Source organism: Octopus sinensis, linkage group LG7, assembly GCF_006345805.1.
Source record: "Octopus sinensis linkage group LG7, ASM634580v1, whole genome shotgun sequence".
NCBI classification, from domain to species: domain Eukaryota; kingdom Metazoa; phylum Mollusca; class Cephalopoda; order Octopoda; family Octopodidae; genus Octopus; species Octopus sinensis.
Window position 1 is genome coordinate 33,689,697 of NC_043003.1, and position 21,573 is coordinate 33,711,269.

The following is a 21,573-nucleotide window of genomic DNA, read 5'->3' on the forward strand; positions in this document are numbered from 1 at the left end:
CTTAAATTATTTTGTCAGCATTTTCTTCATTTCCTTTTTTATATATCACAACTCGTGTTCCACATCTCCTTTTTAAATATATATATATATATATGCATATATATATATATATATATATATATATATATATATATATATATATATATATATATATATATATATATATATATATGGGCTTCTTTCAGTTTCTGTCTACCAAATCCACTCACAACGCGTTAGTCGGCCCGAGGCTATAGTGGAAGACATTGCCCAAGTGGGACTGAACAATGTAACTGAAGATAGAAATGGATAAAAGGTGTATATGCATATTTCAGGAGTTATTGACCATTCTTCAGTACTGCGTCCAATTCATTAACCATCCACGAACACATTGCTTAAATAGCCACTAACCTTAGCGGTGTAACACAATTCGATATACCAATTTTACATATTAAACACATTCCTGGCAACTTGTACGTACATAATAATATTAATATTAACAATAACAACCTCCACAACAACAATAACAATAGTAATAATAAAAGCAACAACAACAACAATAATAATAATAATGATAATAAAAGCATATTCATTTCTTTCTCTGTCTCTGTCTCTCGTTCATTTTACGCCCCCCTCTCTCTGTTCCTCAGTCCTTTTACGCTTCCCTCCCACTCTCTCTCTCTCTCACTCTTCCCCTATCGCGATCCTCAATACTCGTTAAGATTACTTGTTGACATTGTAGAGATCCTCAGCCGAAACGAAACAGTAAGCTAGTTTTCGTTAGACGCAGATTACGCCTCAGAAATCGAGGTGGTCGGTATGGTCGGTAGATCATTGAAGGAATATGAAAAGTTGATGGTGGGCGAAAGTGGGTGGGATTGTTACTCGGCACCTGGAGTAGCAAGTCCATACCGTTCAACAGCGTCGTTGGGCGCTGGACGGACGGGCTGGTAAAATTGTATGGGGTTTGGCTCGGACCAGACCTTCAGGTGGATAACAATTGCGACAAGGTGACGAGTAGGGTAGCCACTCTCACCCTGTACTGGGCTACGAGGAAGCTGTCACTGAAAGGTCGGGAGGCGGTGACGAATGAGTATATCGCGTCTGTCATCTGCTATTGCTTGACAGTTGTGCCTTGCCCCCGTTCGCGCCACGACAACTTGGAGCACCTCCTCTTCAAATTCTTGTGGAGGGGACAGGTTTCATTGGTGAGGCGATCTATCTGCTGCCAATAACTTCTACGTGTGGGGTTGGGCATGCCGTAGCTAACGATGCGCAGATATGCTCTGAGTCTGCGGCATCTCCAAATATTCTACCTAAACGGTGAAAGATGTGGTGGCTGTTTGTCACACGGGCCTTTCCCCAGCTCGTCTTCTTGACTGAGCTGAAGTCCTGTGGCAAGAAGAAACCGAAGAAGGGTGACTGGCATCTGGAATGTTGCAGGCACTGCCCTCTACCTGTCGGGCAATACGATCAATGGAACATCCACTCGTGAATTCTATAGAGGGTTAATGAAGGAAAATAGCGCTGACGCACTTGGAGAGACGCTTGTCTGTTCATGAGGACTTCCGAGCCGTGAACGATGGATAACTTCCAGAAATCCCTAGCTTGACAGTGCTACCGGGGAGTACTGACAGTTCAAGATAAACTCTACAGGCACGGACGTGTTGTCAGATGGACCTGCCCGGGATGCGTGCAGATCCACGAAACTGTTCTGAACGCACTCGCCCAGTGTCCTTACATTACTGACTTGTGGAGTTATGTTGAACAGCTGTTACCACGTGTAGGAAGGATCCGGCTATAGGCCGAGCCAATAGTGGAGATCGATCCGCCGCCTTCCATTGGTCCGCAAGGGCAGGTAATTTTCCTCAGTCTGATAGCAGTAGTGAAAGAGGTTATATTGTGGACCAGGTTAAAAATACTGTAGACAGGCACTTTTCTCTTAGGCTAATCCCACATCAACTTTTTCAAATTTCACTTGGAAAGGAAGATGAGGGTGAAGAGTGAAGTGCTCCCCCGCCCCAGTGAATTTGTCATAAGATGGGTGAAATTCGCGAAAATGGCACGTACGTGTGGGCCTACTCTAATAATGCGCTTGTAGGTTAGTGAATTTGAGAGGGAGAAGGGTACCCTTCTCGGATGCCCTCGTAGTGTCGAGTGGCCTCAGGATTGGTGAGGTTACTGAGCCAACTCCATGTGGTTATCCCACCTATCTATTGGTGAACTTCCATTGTTATATTCATTTTGTTTTATACTGTTGCTATTGTTTTAATCGTGTACTCGTTGTTTTGTGTAAAATCCCCATTATGTCTACTGTATTGTCCTCTATATGTCGGCCCTGGTGGTCAATAAATGAAATTATTATTATTATTATTATTATTATCATCATCATCCTTATTGTTATTAATATCAGTAGTATTAGTAGTATTAGTAGTAGTAGCAGCAGCAACAGCAGCAGCGGCATCAGTAGTAGTAGTAGTAGTAGTAGTATAGTAGTAGTAGTAGTGTCGTTGTCGTCATCATAATCATCATGATTGTGACTTAAATTAAAAGTGACATATATTTTTCTCTATGCTGATAGCGCTTCTGGTTAGATTCTCCCAATTCTTATAAAATATATTTGAGCCATGAGCTCACTAACAATGGTTACACTTAAATATGATATTGCATTCCATATAGTCACTGAAGGCATAATAAACACATCTCAAGTAAAATTTTTCGTTGGTTCCCATCTCATTTGAAACTGATAATTTCGTATTAGTTTTTATACGTATGCCTTCATATACCTAAGGAACTGCTTTACAAACAAATTCTTAATATCTATTTTGCAGAGCCACTTGATACGAGAATTTATCTGGAATGCACATTTTGTAGATTCAGCGCTAACTAGATTCAGTATTTTCGCAAATATTGGATTGGACTTGCGTGAATAATTTTCTTTTCGTATTGTACAATGAATTTGGTTAAAGTGCTTCAAAAGATATACGAAGTTTAGAACATGGAATGATGTGCGCAGCATTGTTATTTCCTGCGAGACGCAGCTGCAGCATCGTTCTGTAATTTGCTGAAGTATATTAATATGACTTGTTCTATCATATATTTATATTAATGTTTCCATTTTGAATAAATATAACACGTGCACTGCCGAGTTTTATGCGATAATGTTTTCAGTGCAGTATATATATATATATATATATATATATATGTCTGTGTGTGTGTGTGTATGTGTGTGTGTGTGTGTGTGTGTGTATATATATATATATGTATGTATATATGTATATATATATGTATATATATATATATATATGTATGTATATATATATATAAACATATATATATATATGTATGTGTGTGTATGAATGTATGCGCACACACACATACACAAAGGGTGCAAGAAGGTTCCTGTCTTTGGGTTACAGAAAATATAAAAGAATCAGTTAATTACAAACTCAGAAATGTGAGCCTCCAGCCAGGCCTTTCCCGATACCTTAAAGCCATTATTTTTTCAGCACCCCACGCCGTATAGAAATATAAATAAACATATGTGTGTGTGTGTGTGTGTGTGCTTGTGTATATATATATATATATGTGTGTGTGTGTGTGTGTGTGTGTGTGTTGTGTGTGTGTGTGTATGTATGAGCTACACAACAAAAGATTCTGTGCTGTAAATTGTTTATGAATATACTATAAGATCGAAAGTCGGTGCTGTTATGTTGTTATTATATTTATGTATTTTCTGTACAGAAAGCGTTCATTGAATAATTATATCTGGCAGTCTACTTCACTTATTATATTCAGCTCTCGTTTCACCGTAAATACTATTCTGCATAACCTCTAGAATAATGATGCGCTGTTACCTTATTAAGAAAAGATCTCTGACTTGATACATTACCATGATCGCCTGGAGAAAGTGAACTATGCAAGCGATGAGCACGTAAATGAAATAGATAAACATGTCCTAAAGGAGTCTCACAAAAATGATTTTCCGAAGTTTAGTATTTCAAGGATACAAAACGAGGTAAAATAATTTAAATTCACCCAATAACCTACATAAATATAAATGCACATAGAAATACATATTATGTCATCCCATAAGTTCTGGCCGAATTTACCCTTTTTAAGATTGAATGAAATTTAATAGTATTTTAGAATGTCTAATAGAATTAAAAATATTTTTTATGCATTTGTGTACATTTAAACTAATTAAATATTATTTTACAGAATGATGGATTTAAAATTTCTTTGATTAAATCCCTTCCTAACATGGAAGAATCCAAAGAGCATTTGAGGCACGTAATGCTCAAAATACAGACTACAGCATACAATTACCCTCAAACTAGCAGTTATAACGATAAATACAATAGGGCTTAGAGCTGATATATCTGCTTATAACGTTAGCAAGTGTTACGAAACCTTTACCAGCACAGTAACTAACTGTAGTTTATTCCTGTGGAAGATTGTGAATATTTCAAGTCAACTTGGGAAATTGAAGGAAATAATCAAAGCAATATAGTTTCTTTCTTACTTTCTACAATTAAATTGCACATAGTATTATACCAAAACATTTTTACCTCTAATATTCTGAGAGACTTATTTCTGGCTTATATTGTAAATAATCGTAGTATCAAGAGTCAAGTAGCCTTGTATGTAGCGATGGGATGTACTTCAAAAAGCTGACGGCCTTCGCAAATCCTAAAGATATGTACATTCTAATCATAAAGACATCAAACTTCATATTTCGAGATATCTATAGTACTTTGTTCCTGTAAATATTTCTCTTATTTCAGAGATATATTCATTTAAAAGGGTTCCAGATGATAACATGTTATGAACTAACGAAATTTAGCGTAAATATGTTCAGAACCCATGACTTTTCTAGGCATTCTTAGTCTAGGGAAATTGATGCAATTAGTATTATGTTTAAACTGTTGCAGATGATGAAGAGATACGCGAAGGCCAATGTTCTGGAGAGGAAGGATGGGAGCATAGTGGTTCATGCAAGGAAAGTCGAGTAGACCAGGGGACGGTAAGTGATAGAAAAAGGAGACTAATGAGCGCCGAAGTGCAGAAGCCTTTATTGTAACGATAGAAAAGAAAGACAGGACATTTCGCTCATGAGTTAGAGGATTGGATTTTCCTGTTATTAATTGATTGCAAATCCATTTCGTTGATCTCATCTGGATGCGATCAAGGATATCTGCATGCGTATAAGTAACACAGTTTAATCGATGGGAACGATATTTTAATGTCGATCTCACTTCAACCTTGTAAAGTGTCAGCAGCTGTTAGAGGTTCAAAAATCTTTTTACTCTAAAAGAAACACTAGTCTTTAGAATACGGTCTTAAATATACGAAGGCTGTACTTTCACCTGGGGTAACCCTTAGTGATAGTATTTGGAGCGACTGTGTGAAAACTCTAAGTGCTGCACATGTGTAAGGTGCGAAGTGAAGGTGCAGATAATATTTCAGCCTTGACATCTGTATCTGTTTCAAGATTAATATCGATTATTTTACTACCAAGTTTAAAAAATACATTTGCCTTTCTTTTGTCTTTTTTTTTTTTTGTTTTCATATTTTCACATTTTGACATGCTGGAAGTAATCTCAAATTCCATACTAGCCGCCTTCAAAACACACTAAATTATATATTTGGAGACAACGTTTGGAATGGCTGAATAACTCGACCCTAAGGAACAAGTGAGCGTAATCAGCAGTAGGCGTGCTTATCGCGGCACAAACCAGAAAAAAATAACCTTGTGGATCCTTGGATAGGACACGATGATGGCTCAGATGTTTGACCACGGATGCAGTTGAATGTAGGGATAGCTGTGCAAAAGGATTGCTTTATTTGAAGACCAATAGATGCGCCTACAATTGGACCGTTGCTCTGAACTTGGTAGGCACATGTTTGATACTTGGTAATGAGTATGACCTGTTCAACACTGCACTCACTCACAAAGCGATATCTAAAATCACAAGATAACAAATATTAAATTCATTGAATATTATATCATGTTTAAAGCTATGTGGCATAGCCATTTAGGGCTTTATTCTAAATAATCCAATCGTATCGAAGCTGAGTTCTTATGCTAAAATGGATGAGTCTATTTATTATGTGTGCTCCGTTTGGCGTGCTAATCGACTATCTCCAATATTTTTATATCCCAATGTACAAGATGGACCTTGGACTTTTTCTTGCTTCATTCGTCCTTTTGATAAGTATTATTTTGCCTAATAGGTTGCTTAGAGCCCGCCTCGTTAAGTTAGCTTATAGAGAATTCCGGTTTAGTAACCGATGCCCTGATCATATACAAGATGTTAGTTAAGTTAAGTTAAGTTAATTTTTTGGATCGAAAAGCAAAAAGCAAGGCCATGTAGGGGGACATGGAGTTACAGGGAGGGTGTTCATGCAAAGAGTTCAGGCCATTTCTGGTCAAGAGAAACTTTGAACCGAGCGGTTGTCGGCATCTTCACTATCTCGTCCGGCAGCTTATTCCACGGATCCGCAACCCGGACGGAGAAAGCCCCTCTCCTTCGATTGACATGAAATCGTCGTTGATAGAGCTTTTAGGAGTGACCCCGCAGCCGACGCTCTGGAGCAGGAGTGAAGAATAGCTCTTTCGAGAGGTTACACTTTCCGCTTATGATGTTGTGAGCAAGAATGAGATCACCACGGCGTCGTCGTTTTTCTAGAGAATAAAAGATGTATTGAATTGCAAAGTAAAAGTAGCACTTACTAATGACCTGACATGAAACAGCTATCACACATACTTGATCTTCAGTCAGCCGTTCACAAGATACGGTAACTTTCTGGCAAAGTACGATAACTAAATATGTTTATAACAAAACTTATGATCATACATATGTTTTCCTGTATTATAATATTTAGTATTTCTGTCACTATTATACGGTCAGTTAGCACAAAAGAAGACTTAAAGAACTTGCCACAGAAATTTTGCAATAACGTTCATTAATAAAGTCCATACACCGCTAATTCAGACAATTGTAATCTATGATACCTATGTAGTAAGTCTGAAAAATAAGTCTTCGAAAATAAAGCATAAAACAACAGTTGATTAACATTCCACAAATTCTATTAACGGAGGGCTTAAAATATGCAAAACATTCCAGCAGTTTGACATTTGATTCTTCGTGTTTAATTGTTCTCCAAAATATCACCAGAGGAATGTTTTCCGTTTAATTAAATTCATAAAAATGAAATAAAATAAATAAAAAGGTAACGTATACAATTAAATGTAACTATTTACGCTTATATTGATAGATGTTTCTGTTCATACATCAAAAGCACGCATGCACACATCAATGTCTAAATCAATATGTGCATAAGTAGCTACATGCACACTGCTTGCAAATGCACACATAACTCGTACCATATGTATGTGCGTGCGTAGGCGCATGCACACAACACACATATATATATATATATATACATATATATATGTTTGTATATATATATATATATATATTTGTATATACATATATATATATACATATATATATATATATATATATGCTTGTACTTGTATAAGCTCGTTTGTGAATGTGTGTGAATGTACATACATGCATATATATATATATATATATATATATATATATATATATATATATATATATCTAATATATATATATATATATTTATATATATATATATATATTATATATATATCATATATATATACACATTTATATATGCACATACATACATGTATGTATGCATGCGTACATATATATATATATATAATATATATATATATATATATATATATATGCATAGACACATAAATAACGATGCATAAATGCTTAAGGAGATACATAAAAAACACATCGTTCACTCTTGATAGCGTTTACACGGAAATAGGTATGCCTATTTGTGGCTGCTTCTGTCGCCTAGGAAGAGTAACAGAAATAGATAGGTGTGAAATAGATAAACGTACAAATACAAGAGCATATGTGCGTCAGCTTCCTCTTTCTTCAGATATTGTTGTTTTCTATATTAATCCAAAGAAACCATTGATTTATAAGGCTATAAGTAACACCAAGTGAAATATATAATTTCGTAATTAGACATGACATCCTGAAATTGAGTATGTCTTTTTTTATTTTTGCTTTTTTTCTGAAGAGTGTGTTTGTGATGACGATTAATGTAGCTACTGTCCGTTAGACTTGAACCTGAGCCGTAATTTTTATTTGGGCGAAAGATGTGTAGTTTGTTTGGATTCGGTTTGTTTTTGCAATTTAGAAAAGTTTTCAGGATACATTTCAAGGATGCTTTACAGTACATTGTCAGTAATTCCCCTGGGGTCAGAGAGAGTTTCAGATCTTTCCACATTATACAATATCGCATACTTCAACCCACTATCGTTGACAGTGAAGGCACATGTCTTAGTGGTTAGAGTGCCTGGTCTGCAATTTTGATTCTATAATTTCAATTCCGGGACCCTAGCGTATGTTATCTTCTTGATGAAGACACTTTATTTCATGCTGTTCTAGTTCCCTTAGTTGCAGAAATGAGTTATGACGTCCCTGGAGCCGAGCTGTATCGGCCTTTCCCTTTCCCTTGATTACATTGGTGGTGAAGACAGAGGAGACTGGTATGCAATGGTGACTGCTGGTCTTCCACAAGTGACTTTGCCGCTTCTTGCGCCTCGAAGGGTATTTTAAACTTTCTAGGTGCAATCCCATGGTCATTTATGATCGAAGGATGTCTTTACCTTATCGCTGATTAAATTCTAGGTTACACCGCAGTCATACCAAGCACTGGTCTGCCCTCTTTGTCCAAAATCATATTGTAAAATCCTCTGAGGTTTCAGTAACGGAAGGTATACCCTACCTCTTTTGATGCCCCAACTAACCCACGCCAAATTAGAGTTCTACAGGGTGATGCCCATATAGCCTTTATTCGGTTGCTACCTTAGATTTGATCGTACCGCGCCTGCTATTTTCGACTTCTGCACTAATTTGCCAGCTCCTGGATTCCAGCAAGCTTTCGCTCTTGAACTTCCTTCATCCGTTCTTCCTAGGATAAAACCTTCACTTTTAAATACTGACACAATTTGTTTAAACAATAGAGTATATATTAAATCTTTATATACAAACTGTACACTGAACCGTTTCTGTTGGTTCTGTCATGAAACTATTTAGAATCTAAGTTATTAGACGAGGTAGTTCAGTATAATATACGGCTCTTAATTCCGTATTTACCTCATAAGTTTATACCCACTTTTATACCCATGTGTGTGACTTGTATGCTCTGAGAAAGGTTCGATTTAAAGCAAACACGTATAGATCTATTCATATATCTGGTGTTTCTGTTCTGATTTACCCCTTTACTTGTATGTGACACGCAGCATACATTTCTCTGCTGTCCGTACATCGTATCGGATACACTTTACCAATTTCCTTGAACTAAGATAGTAACTTGGGATTTGCGAAAAGAAATCTTTATATTGTTCACGAAGTATGAAACAAGGTGTTGAAACAAGCTAGGACACTATGAAAAATTATGAAAATGATTTGGACAAGCAAAGGGTCAATAAAAATAAGAATTACTTTTCTAATAAATCTTATGACGTTAATTTCAGCAAAATGAATTCATCAAGAATCAAAAAGTTTTAAAAAATTAACGAAATGAAAATTCGAAAGTTATCATTTTTTACTTTTTTCCATCGGAAAAATAATGAATCATTAAAATGAAATTAAAGACTTTGAACTTCATAATATAGAATGAAAATAATATTTAGAACAAGTGGAATATACTAATATTCCATATAAAAAAGAGTAAACTCAGCAAAAATAAGCAAGCAAGACATATTTTTGTGCATTAAAGAAGTTTAATATATTGTATAAAGCATAATGCATCCAAGAATTTGCTTTATTTTACAAAGCAAATATATATAAGTAAATAAAATAAGTCAGAACCGAGTGAATTTTGGGGACATAAGAACAAGCGTCTATAAAAGTATTGTGGTATTATATTAGTATGCGAATGATGGGAGAAAAATTCGAATCTGATCAATATCTATGTTTTTCAGAACAAACACCAAAATGGCTGACTGCTCAAAATTTTGATGGTCAGAAATATCAACAGATTATATCTAGCAACTGATATATCAGCATCGATTATTATGCATATATGCAAAATATTAAATATTCTCACGGATAAAAAATAGGAAAGTAAGAGTATAGAAATGTTTCGATAATTGCTACAATGCAAAAAATGCAGCAAACAAAATCCAACTTATTGTAAAACAAGGTCAATTCAATCAGCAGAGAGATGAGCGGCAATATATCAGATATTGTCATGAAAGGAAAGAAGACTAAATGAAAAAATGCCAGTTGGAATTTGATATATGTTCATGTAGATTCTTTTCACATTCGGGAGGACATCGATCAAAATTGTGAGAAATTATCAAAATTTTCAGAACTAGAAATTGAGGTCAACAGATATAATATAATATAATATAATAAATATAATATAATATAATATAATATAATATAATGCAATGTAATGTAATATAATGGCATGTATACACTGCAGACACACGCATCATACACACAAACACATACAGACGTTTGTGTGTGTGGGTGTATATGCCTGTTTATATATGTATATGTGTATGTGTGTATATATGTATGTATGTATTTGTATAAATATATTTGAACATAGTTATACATATCTTACGCAAATAACTCTTGACCGAGGAGTGTTCTCTGGTCTTTTTATTTCAAAACCTCCACAAGTCGCTAATGTCGGACCCTGCATAATTGTGAGTAGAACGGTCTCGCTGATGGGGGAGCATTTTGGACTTAGATAACAGTACTTCGGGTCTGAAGACTTTACTCTAAACCGAAAAGTTAGTACTCTCTCTATATATAGTTGAAAATATCGTTATAGGTATAAATATACCATAAACAATTATATAAAAATGGAGGAGAAAAAATGTTGAATCGAAATTAGATTTAATACAAAATAGGATTCAATACATACACGCGTTTGAAAAGACAATACAAATATGTAAGAAAAAATTATAACCATAGTAATTATAATTAAATTTATGCATTGTCATTTTCATAGGTGTGTGCAATTTTTGTAAGGACATCAAAACTGGTTTAATAAAATAAAGTAAATTAAAATACGATAAAATAAAGGAGAATATGTCTGTCTTTTTCTCTTTCGTCTATCTTACTATTATTATTATTGCTATTTTCCCCCTTTTAGAATTTGCTTGTAAATATCCAATTTTTTTCCCTATTACCCCATTTGTATTCTCCCTTATTGTATCTATCTTATTTTAATTTTCTTTATTATATTAAACCTTTTTTGGTGTCCTTACAAAAATTCGTCACACTGATAAAAATGGCAATGCATAAATTTAATTATAATTACAATGGTTATAATTTTTTCTTACATATTTGTATTGTCCTTTGAAAAGCGCGTATGTATTGAATCGTATTTTGTATTAAATCTAATTTTGTTCCAACATTTTTCTCCTCCATTTTTCTATAATTGTTTATGGTATATTTATACCTATAACGATATTTTTCAACCACTTTTTTCATATTCTTATTACTTGCTCTGGCTGTTTTTTTATGAATATTATGAATCTTTATTCGAAATCATTCTTTTTCTCCTTTTTGAACTCTCAACAAGTTTGAATTCTTCTCTTTTGAACTTATTTTTTCATATAATATATATATATATATATATATATATATTATATATATAATACAATATTAGGGGATAAATCCAAACTTACAGGGAAAAATCAGATTTAGGATTAATCCAATTTTATAGTAAAATATTATATTATATCAAATTAGAGATAAAACCACTATTAGGCAAATCAAACTGTAATCATAACTCGAATTATTACGAATTGGACAGCCATGAAACGATCGTAGTGTTTTACTCGATATCTTTTATTAAAATTTTAATACTTTTGATATATATTTAAAATAATATAAATTAATTAAGTTTATGTATTGGCTTAAGTTTTTCATTGTTTGATTTGCCTAATAGTGGTTTTATCTCTAATTTAATATAATATATATATATGCGGTATATATCTGCTCGATCTTTCATACATATCTTTCATTCAGCTCATCTCATCCTATCACCCATGCTCCTCAATGTCGAGTCCAAACTAGCTCTCGGACAGATTAACCGGTCCAGCGGTAAAGTGCTTCATGACACTATCTGACACTATATTTGCCTCATTACGTTTGGAACTGAACGCTCTCTGACTTATCCAGGTGAACCTTTCTTCCTGCAGCTATTTCCCATTTCTTTAGAATCTGCTCGAGAACATTCTCTTCTATGGTGTCTAACTTTATTTGTTTGAGGCACTCCTTGACGTCGATACGGTTACCTGAGTTCGAACGGCATGTTCTTAAGAGCCAGCACATGCTGAAGTGGAGTAGAGACATCCGGGACAGTGAGTGGTGCGGAAAGGTAACTTGAAATAATTTTCCGAACTGAGAAACGATCAGTTGTCGATACTTAATGTCAAGATTCTATATAAGAAATTGTATAGAAACTAGCTACCTTAAGGGCAGAGGCCAAATGCTGTTTGTAGACACTATCAACTTCAAACATTCTAAATTGATGAAAATTGCATTATGTATCGCATGAGAGGTAAGTTGTCGTGGATAAGATATTCAGAAGCTCGGAAGTTTTCGCATCCTCGGCTTCATTACAACGACATGTCCCAGATTTTCTACTAAAACTTTGACTAGAATTTTAAAAGCTACTCAGAAATCTGCTTGAAAGAGAGTAGAGAATACACATCCTGTTCCATGTAACGCTGAGCTATGGATTTGTCGAAACATCGTGTCTCTGTTACCTAGGGCCAGCGGAGAAATTTCATTCCCTCGTATTTTAGCGCAAGCGTTTTAATCCTAGTGAGGCAGCCTCTATGGTTGAAGAATCGAGAGTCATGTTTCCGTCTGCACGTCAATTTCGATGTGATTACTAACCACCACAAACACCCAAAATTTGCTCACCATCTACATCTCTTATAGCAATTTGATTACTATAACATTGAATGTAGATTCCGGCTTGTACCGTTGACCACGAACAAGTCACTTCAGATTCCTGTAATTATATTTAATCTAACGATTGCCATGGTGCTTCTCTCTATTTGAGTACCGCATCGCAGTGTCTGCGGTAGCCATTGCTTCTCAAGGCCTGCGTAATGTCAACAAAAAGGTTTATAAAAACACGAGAAAAAATAAACAGTTGCCAAAATATTCTGGCTGTTCCAGCTTCTTTATACATTTCCAATTTAGTTTTGTTCTTTAATGCAACGTTTGTTTCGAGTGTCAAATGCTCTTCCATCCAAATTTCTCTACTCCCTCGTTTCATAGAAAGCTCCTTTCATTCTCTAAATAGTTTATTTATTATTGTTTTAACTTTTCTATCTTATAGAAAAAATTTAATATAATTTTAGTCACATTTATGTATTATTTGTTGTCATTGTTATTTCTACACTTATTTTGTGGCTTTGTGCGTAAGCATATTTGCCTGTGTGAATGTGGGCGAATGTGAATGTATGCGAATGTAAATGTATGCGTATTATATGTGGCTTTATATACGCAAATACATGAATGAATATACATATACATGTATGTAACTATGCAAGAATGTATGTATGCACATATGTGAATATATTTATGTATATATGTATGCATATATTTTATCTCATTCTCTCTCTATATGTATATATATATATACATATATATATACACACGCATGCTTCCACATATACACATACACCTATATACATACATATATATATGTGTATATATATAAAAATATGCACATATAAATATATATATATATATGCATATATATCAATGTATATATATATATATGTGTATATATATATATCAATGTGTATATATAGATATGAATATATACCAATGAATATATATGTGTGTGTATATATCAATTTATATATATGTGTGTGTGTATGTGTGTGTGTATCAATATATATATGTGTGTATACATATATATAAATCTATAATTATGTATATATATATATATATTATATATATATATATATATATATATATATATAACATATAACAGGCACGCATAAATTTGTTTTTATTTTTTACGAAGCCAAACTCACTCATGACTTTTAATTTTCTTTACATGTCATTCTGTCAGTTCCAAATCCTTGACTACCATTCCTATTTTCTCTTCATTATCTTTTATTTCTGATATTTATTTAGTTTATTTGATTTATATGAGTGTATGTGTATGTATGTGTAAATTCGGCGTTGCGACACAGATATCAGTATGCAATTAAATCTTCGCCTATGCATACATTTATGTGTATGTGTCTATACGATGTTCTGTATATGAGCGAGCTGGATGCGTATCAACCTCTGTAATGTATTTGTTTCTTGAAGTGTTTGCTCTTAGCCGCTTCTTTTCTCACCTCTCCACCTTCTCTTGCAGCAATTCACTGTCGCTCTCTTGATTAGTAAGCTTAACCAAATAACGTGCTCATAAGTTATTTCCCTTGTCTTTGAATCGATGAAGAACACTCTCTTTCATTCCTACCCTCTCTCTCTCTCGATCATTCGTTCATTATCTTTTTACTATCTTTCAGGCTCTCACTCTTTCACATTTTCGCTCACTAATTCCCATTCTCTCTCTCCTTCTCCTCCCCCTCTCTCTCTCCCCATCTATCTATCTATCTATCTTCATGTTTTATAAAAAACTTTTTCTTCTCTGTCTTTATTGCTCTCCGTCTATATGATCCCCTCCATCATCACCTCCATCATCATCCCCACTATCATCAGCAACACCACCGCTATCCTCCTTCTCCTCCTCCTCCTCGTCTTCATCATCATCATCATCATCATCATCATCATCATCATCATGAACTTCATCAACGCCAACGACTTCATTATCCCCATTATGAACTTCTCTTGTCACTAGTACTATTATTCCATCTTCTACTCCTCCTTGAATGTACTACTACTACTACTACTACTACTACTACTACTACTACTACTACTACTATTTCATCTACTTCAGATTCTCGCCAACTTTTCCTCTGCATATATACGAAATTGTATTTTCGATTTCTGTTTTATTCCCATATCCTTCCCTTCGTTATCAGGAACAACGACAGTTATATCCCCTCCCCCGCCGGCACCACCTCCTCCTCCTCTCATCATCCTCATCATCATCATCATCATCATCACATCATCATCATCCTCCTCCTCATCATCATCATCATACCACCGCCACTACCGACACTACCATCATCATCATCATCATCATCCATATCAGGATTGTTTTCTCCTTTTTTCACCTTAACAATCATAATAATTATAATCATTATTGCCAGTCACGTCATATGTATGCATGGCTGTATGGTTAAGACGCTCGTTTTGTCTCCATGTGGTTTGAGGTTCCGTTCCAAAGCACAACTTCAACAAGCGCCGTCTGCTATAACCTCGGACCCACAAATGCCTTGTGAATTATTCTTGTGTCCAAAGACTCTGTTGCATGTCAGTTGTGTATATACGTGTGTGTGTGTGTGTGTGTGTGTGTGTGTGTATGTGCGACAAGATATATTTTCTTCACGTATCCTTAATTTAGGTGTTCGGCCGAAGACGTGGAAGCTTTACTACCATAATGTAGTGATTATTCTCCCCTTTAATATATTTCGTTTTTTAAATACAAATGGGGAACAATGAAAGTTAGTTAGAGTCCCAAGGAGCCATTCGCTGACTTATTACATTCCTTATGAAAATATTGGCAAGGATGTTATTGTAGCTCCGGGTGGACACATATGTACGAGATGGTACCCAAAACTAACCGGAAATGTTCTATGTGAAACAGACCCGCTGTAGCTCGGGCTTCCGTCGCTAGAAGCCACTAGATGCAACCTTCAGGCATCAGTTTGCCGACCGACGTCGTCAACTACTGTGGTACTCCCTCGTGGCGCGTTTTTGTGTTGCAGTGCTTCTCCCGCTGATCGTTGATTTTTGCAATTACTGAAACAAGGGAACAACATGTTTCTGCGAAATTCTATTTTCTGCTGGGGAAAGCAGCGGCAGCCGAAACAATTGTCATGCTTCAAACAGTTTACAAGGATGCTGCCATGAGCAAAACAAAGATGTACGTGTGATTTTTACGTTTTAGGAATGGAAACTTATCGTTTGAAGATTAACTTCGTTCAGGGCAACCGTCGACCTCCCGAACGAATGAAGAGATCATGAAAATTCATGAACTCATCTTGGTGAACCGTCACTGATCAATTGAAGAACTTGTTGATATGATCGGTCGGTCCTGGACCTCCTGCGAACGAATTTTGACCGAGGAATTGCAAATGAAAAGAGTTGCAGCACAATTTGTGCTTCGCTTCCTTGTGAAGATCAAAAGCAGTTCCAAATGAATGCGTGTCGTGAACTAAAAGAACAGCTAGGAATTGATCTGGACCTCCTTTCGAAGGTCATCGCTGGTGACGAAAGCTGGTGGTATGGAGGTGTTAAAAGGCACACACACACCACACACACACACACACACACAGAAAGAGAGAGATACAAACGTGTGTATGTGTGTGTGTTTGTTTGGTTGGAGTTGATCTGGACCTCCTTTCGAAGGTCATCGCTGGTGACGAGAGCTGGAGGTACGGAGGCGTTAAAATGCACACACACACACACACACAGAAAGAGAGAGATACAAACGTGTGTGTGTTTGTTTGTTTGTTTGTGTGTGTGTGTGTGTGTGTGTGTGTGTGTGTGTGTGTGTGTGTGTGGTGTGTGTGTGTGTGTTCATTATGTATGAATTTACAAACTTCAAGGGAACGTGAAGTAATTCTTTTTGGGAAAGGAGAAACTCGATGCAGATAAAATTGGAGATAATAGTAAATAAAGAATTGGTTAAAAAACCGTTTAGATAGAAAAAGTAGAAGGCTGGTAAAGATAAAATTTCTAAAATAGATACAGATGCGGATGATGTATCTATTTCTGTGAAGTCGGGGTGCAAGTCTATTAATGTATTTGAATTTAGAGAAGACGGAGAGAGAGAGCGGGGGGGGGAGATTCGCTGGGCGTGTGTCTGAGTGTTGTGTGTGTCCTTTATTACTATTATTCCTACTGTTGACAGTGGGGATATTGGTAGTGAAGCATCTGCTACTGATATTGCTGGTGTTGTTGTTTCCGATATTGCTGTTACAACCGTTTTTGCTGGTTTTGCTTGTGTTGGCATTCTTCGAGTGTTTGCTGAATTTACTGTTCCTGTTACTGACGATGCTGTTGTGGCCAGGGATGGTGCGCGCTATTGTTATTCATTGTTGCTGGTTTAGTTCATGAGGTTTTTGAAGATTTGTTGTTGGCAGTAAGGAGGTTCTATGGTTTTCTGTCTTGTATTTAAGGTAGAAAGCTCTCAAGTTCCCGTTTCTACAAACAGGTGGCACGGTGCTTTTTCTACTACCAAACATGACAAGTAGCTCTTCCCATTCTGGTAGGCAAATGAAATTTCATGGGAAGGGTGAAGTCGATTACATCGACCCTAGTGCGTAACAAGCATATATTTTATCCATTGCGAAAGGATGACCGGCAAAGTCAACCTCGGCGGACTTTGAACTCAGACCGTAAGGGTTCACTAAATCCACGAGGATTCTGCCAGCTCGTCGCCTTCATAATTTTAATAAGACAAGTGACAAGAAGACAGGGAACCACAAGAAGACTGGCATCTTGTGGTTCATGTTTGGTTTGATATAAAATATACAGTGGAGCCACTATTGAAAGTCACGAAGAAACGCAGAAAAGTTTGTTACTATATACAAATTTAAACAAAAAATTGAACAAGGCGCAGGAGTGACTGTGTGGTAAGTAGCTTGCTAACCAACCACATGGCATCTTGGGCAAGTGCCCTCTGCTATAGCCCCGGGCCGACCAATGCCTTGTGAGTGGATTTGGTAGACTGAAACTGAAAGAAGCCTGTCGTATATATGTATATATATATATATATATATATATATGTGTGTGTATGTGTGTGTGTTTGTGTGTGTGTGTTTGTCCCCCTAGCATTGCTTGATAACCGATGCTGGTGTCTTTACGTTCCTGTCACTTAGCGGTTCGGCAAAAGATACCGATAGAATAAGTACTGGTCTTACAAAGAATAAGTCCCGGGGTCGATTTGCTCGACTAAAGGTGGTGCTCCAGCATGGCCGCAGTCAAATGACTGAAACAAATAAAAAGAAAAATAAAAAAGAAAAAAGAAACAGAAATAAACAAAAGTAAAAGAAGAATGGAAGCATGTACAGTCAGTTTGCAAGAGATGTGAACGCCAAGGCAAATACAGAGGACCGGTGGCTAAGGATGAGGAGTTACCTGAAGATAGAGACAGAAGCACTTATAAGTGCAGCTCAGGAACAAGTGTTAAGGACCATCTATATGAAGTGCAGAATAGACAATACTACCGATAGCGACTAATGCAGGAGGTGAGAGGGGTGAAACAATATGCACATCGTTAGCGAAACCTGAAATTTGCTCAACGGGTATAGTAAAGACGCCATGACAATATGGTAGGAATGACCTATTTGGAGATCTGTGGAAATAACGTCCTACAAAGTGCAAAGACGTGGCAGAGCATGCCCTGGTGGCAGCATGATCAATGTGAAAGAAGAAAAAAATTATCAACTATGAAGTTTTGAAGTTGGAAATGCGAAGGTTGTGGTCGATGAGGAGAGTTGACATGATGCTAACAATAATTGGCGCACTTGGATGTATCAGCACTCAACTACCAGCATGGCTCAAAAAGATTGATGCAAGTATGAAGGTAGAACACCTACAAAAATCAGCATTGCTCGGAAGTGCAAGAATTCTTTGCAGGGTTCTTGAAGCTTGACCTAGTCTGCTGGCGGTGGTCATTTGTCACTTCCATCATATCCAACAAAATAAGGTGTGAGTTTTCATATAGAAATAATAATAATAATAATATAATAATAATAATAATAATAATAATAATAATAATAATAATAATAATAATATATGTGTGTGCAGTGTAATAAATGTCTATCTATCAATATATCTATCTATATGTATATATATATATATATATGTGTGTGTGTGTGTACATATATTATGTATATATATATATATATATATATATATATATATATATATATATATATATATATATATATATATATATTTGTAACATATTAATATGAATGCATGTATGCATTACTAAAGAGGCATTTGCAAATATGTACGTAAGAACACATATACGCGCATGCACCGGAACAGTGTTCATTCTGGGGAGCGTAATCTTTATATGTACTGATTGCACTATTGCCTTAGCAGTGCACAAATCTCTTCTATTCGCTGCTAACAAATGAAACACGATTACTTTCGATCAATCCATCCCAATCCATTGATGAATCTGGTTGACCATAAGCACGGCCATGTGTATAATCCTGTTTCTGAGGATATATATGCATGTATGTATGTATGTATGTATGTATGTATGTATGTATGTATGTATGTACGTATGTATGTATGTATGTATGTATTTATGTATGTATGTATGTATGTATGTATGTATGTATGTATCTGAGTGTGTGTGTATGTAAGTGTATATATATATATATATATATATATAATATATATATATATCGAGAGAGAGAGAGAGAAATAGATAGATAGATATATAGATAGATAAATAGATTGGTAGATGGATGGAGAGATAGATAGATAGATAGCTTGATATACACATAGATGTTCACACAGTTAAATACTATATATGTGTGCGTAATTGTGTATGTACGAAGATATAATATACGTGTATGTATGAGTGTATATAAATATATATATATAATCTTTTTCTTCATCATTCTCTCCATTCATGCGGCTTCTGCCATGCGGAAGTACCTGTTAGGTTTTGTACTTTTGCACATCGTAGTACCAATTGAGCACAGGAGTCGATGTAATCCACTTAACTATTCCTGTGTACGTATATGAAAGCTGCAGCCCTCTGCCAAGCCATATCTAGTATGCTCATCACACTAGAGAGATTTGTATCTCAAATTTAGTTCCTACATAACGGACTGTGTTTTGTTGAGGAGAATAAGAGAACGTCCTGAGATCCTTGTTCTACAGTGGACTGGGGATGGACAATCTTTACACACACATATGCACACACGTGTGCGTGTGTGTATATACATACACATATACATATGTGTGCGCGCGCGCATGAGAGAGAGAGAGAGAGAGAGAGAGAGAGAGAGAGAGAGTATTTACATGCTTTACATTTCAGCTTACTCTCTGATCGTAGTCTGTATGAGGCGTGACCTGATCTCTGTGCTTGAAGATGTAACCAAACCATAAAATTTCCTTATTTCGGGCATAAATAAAATTAAATATGATTCCATATCCATGGAATGTTTTAGTTTCTTTCAATATTATCGTTTAACCATGCGTTACCTGAAATGAGTTTGTCCTACAAATATAAATGTCACTTGGAAGATAATTAAGCTATTGTCTTGGTGTATTACATCATTAACTACAATAACTATTCTGAAGGTTCTTTTCGGAGACATTAGGTTCAGATTTAATTACTATATCTCTAATTAAAGTGATCTCAAAGGAACTGTCTGTGATCACTCTCCCTACTAGAAATAGCAGTAAAATCGCTATCAAATTTCAGACTAACTCCTTGCAATATGAATGTGTTAGTATACTGTAAGAATGAGTAGATTGATTAGTATATTTGTTTAAAATAATAATAAAATTGAATGGGATTTATCATTTAATGATTAAATTATTTAATTGTTCAGTTTATTGTTTTGGTTTCCATTTCTCATTTATACATACATACATATATACTGAGAACTGAATTCTTTTGCACATACACATCCATTAGCCTTTTGGTTTTATCATTTGAACATTTTTTTGCTTTCTTTAATACATGCATATATACATACATGCATATATACATACATGCATATATATATATATATATATATATATATATATGAAAGAATGGAGTTGAACGACGAATTAACAAAATTCCTTTATTTTCGACATATGTATCGAATGCTGCATATTCCTAATTGCGAAGGAATAAGGAGTATATTATGCCGCTTTCTCATCAGGAAAAGCAAGGAACTTATGTCAACATCAAGATGCACAAAAAACTTTTAGATGACTGCTCACACGGAGCCCACACTACTCAAATATATATATATATACATATATATATATATATATATATATTTTTTTTTATATATGTGTGTGTGTGTGTGTGTGTGTGTGTGTGTGTGTATGTATATGTATATATATTTATTATACATAAAATATTTGAAGAAAAGAAGGGAAAAGATACCGCTTGCTAAAAATTAAAGCGAAAGCTTAACATAACCACCAATTCTACGATAACTTCACAAGTAAAAAGTTCATTATAGGCATGTGTACATGTTTTTGTTATGTTTTAATTGCTTGCTTTCGGAGGCTATCATTTTGATATGATGAATATTTATTACTCTTTACTCTGTACTCTCTTTAACTCCTTTCTTTGTTTCAGTCATTTAACTTCGGCCATGCT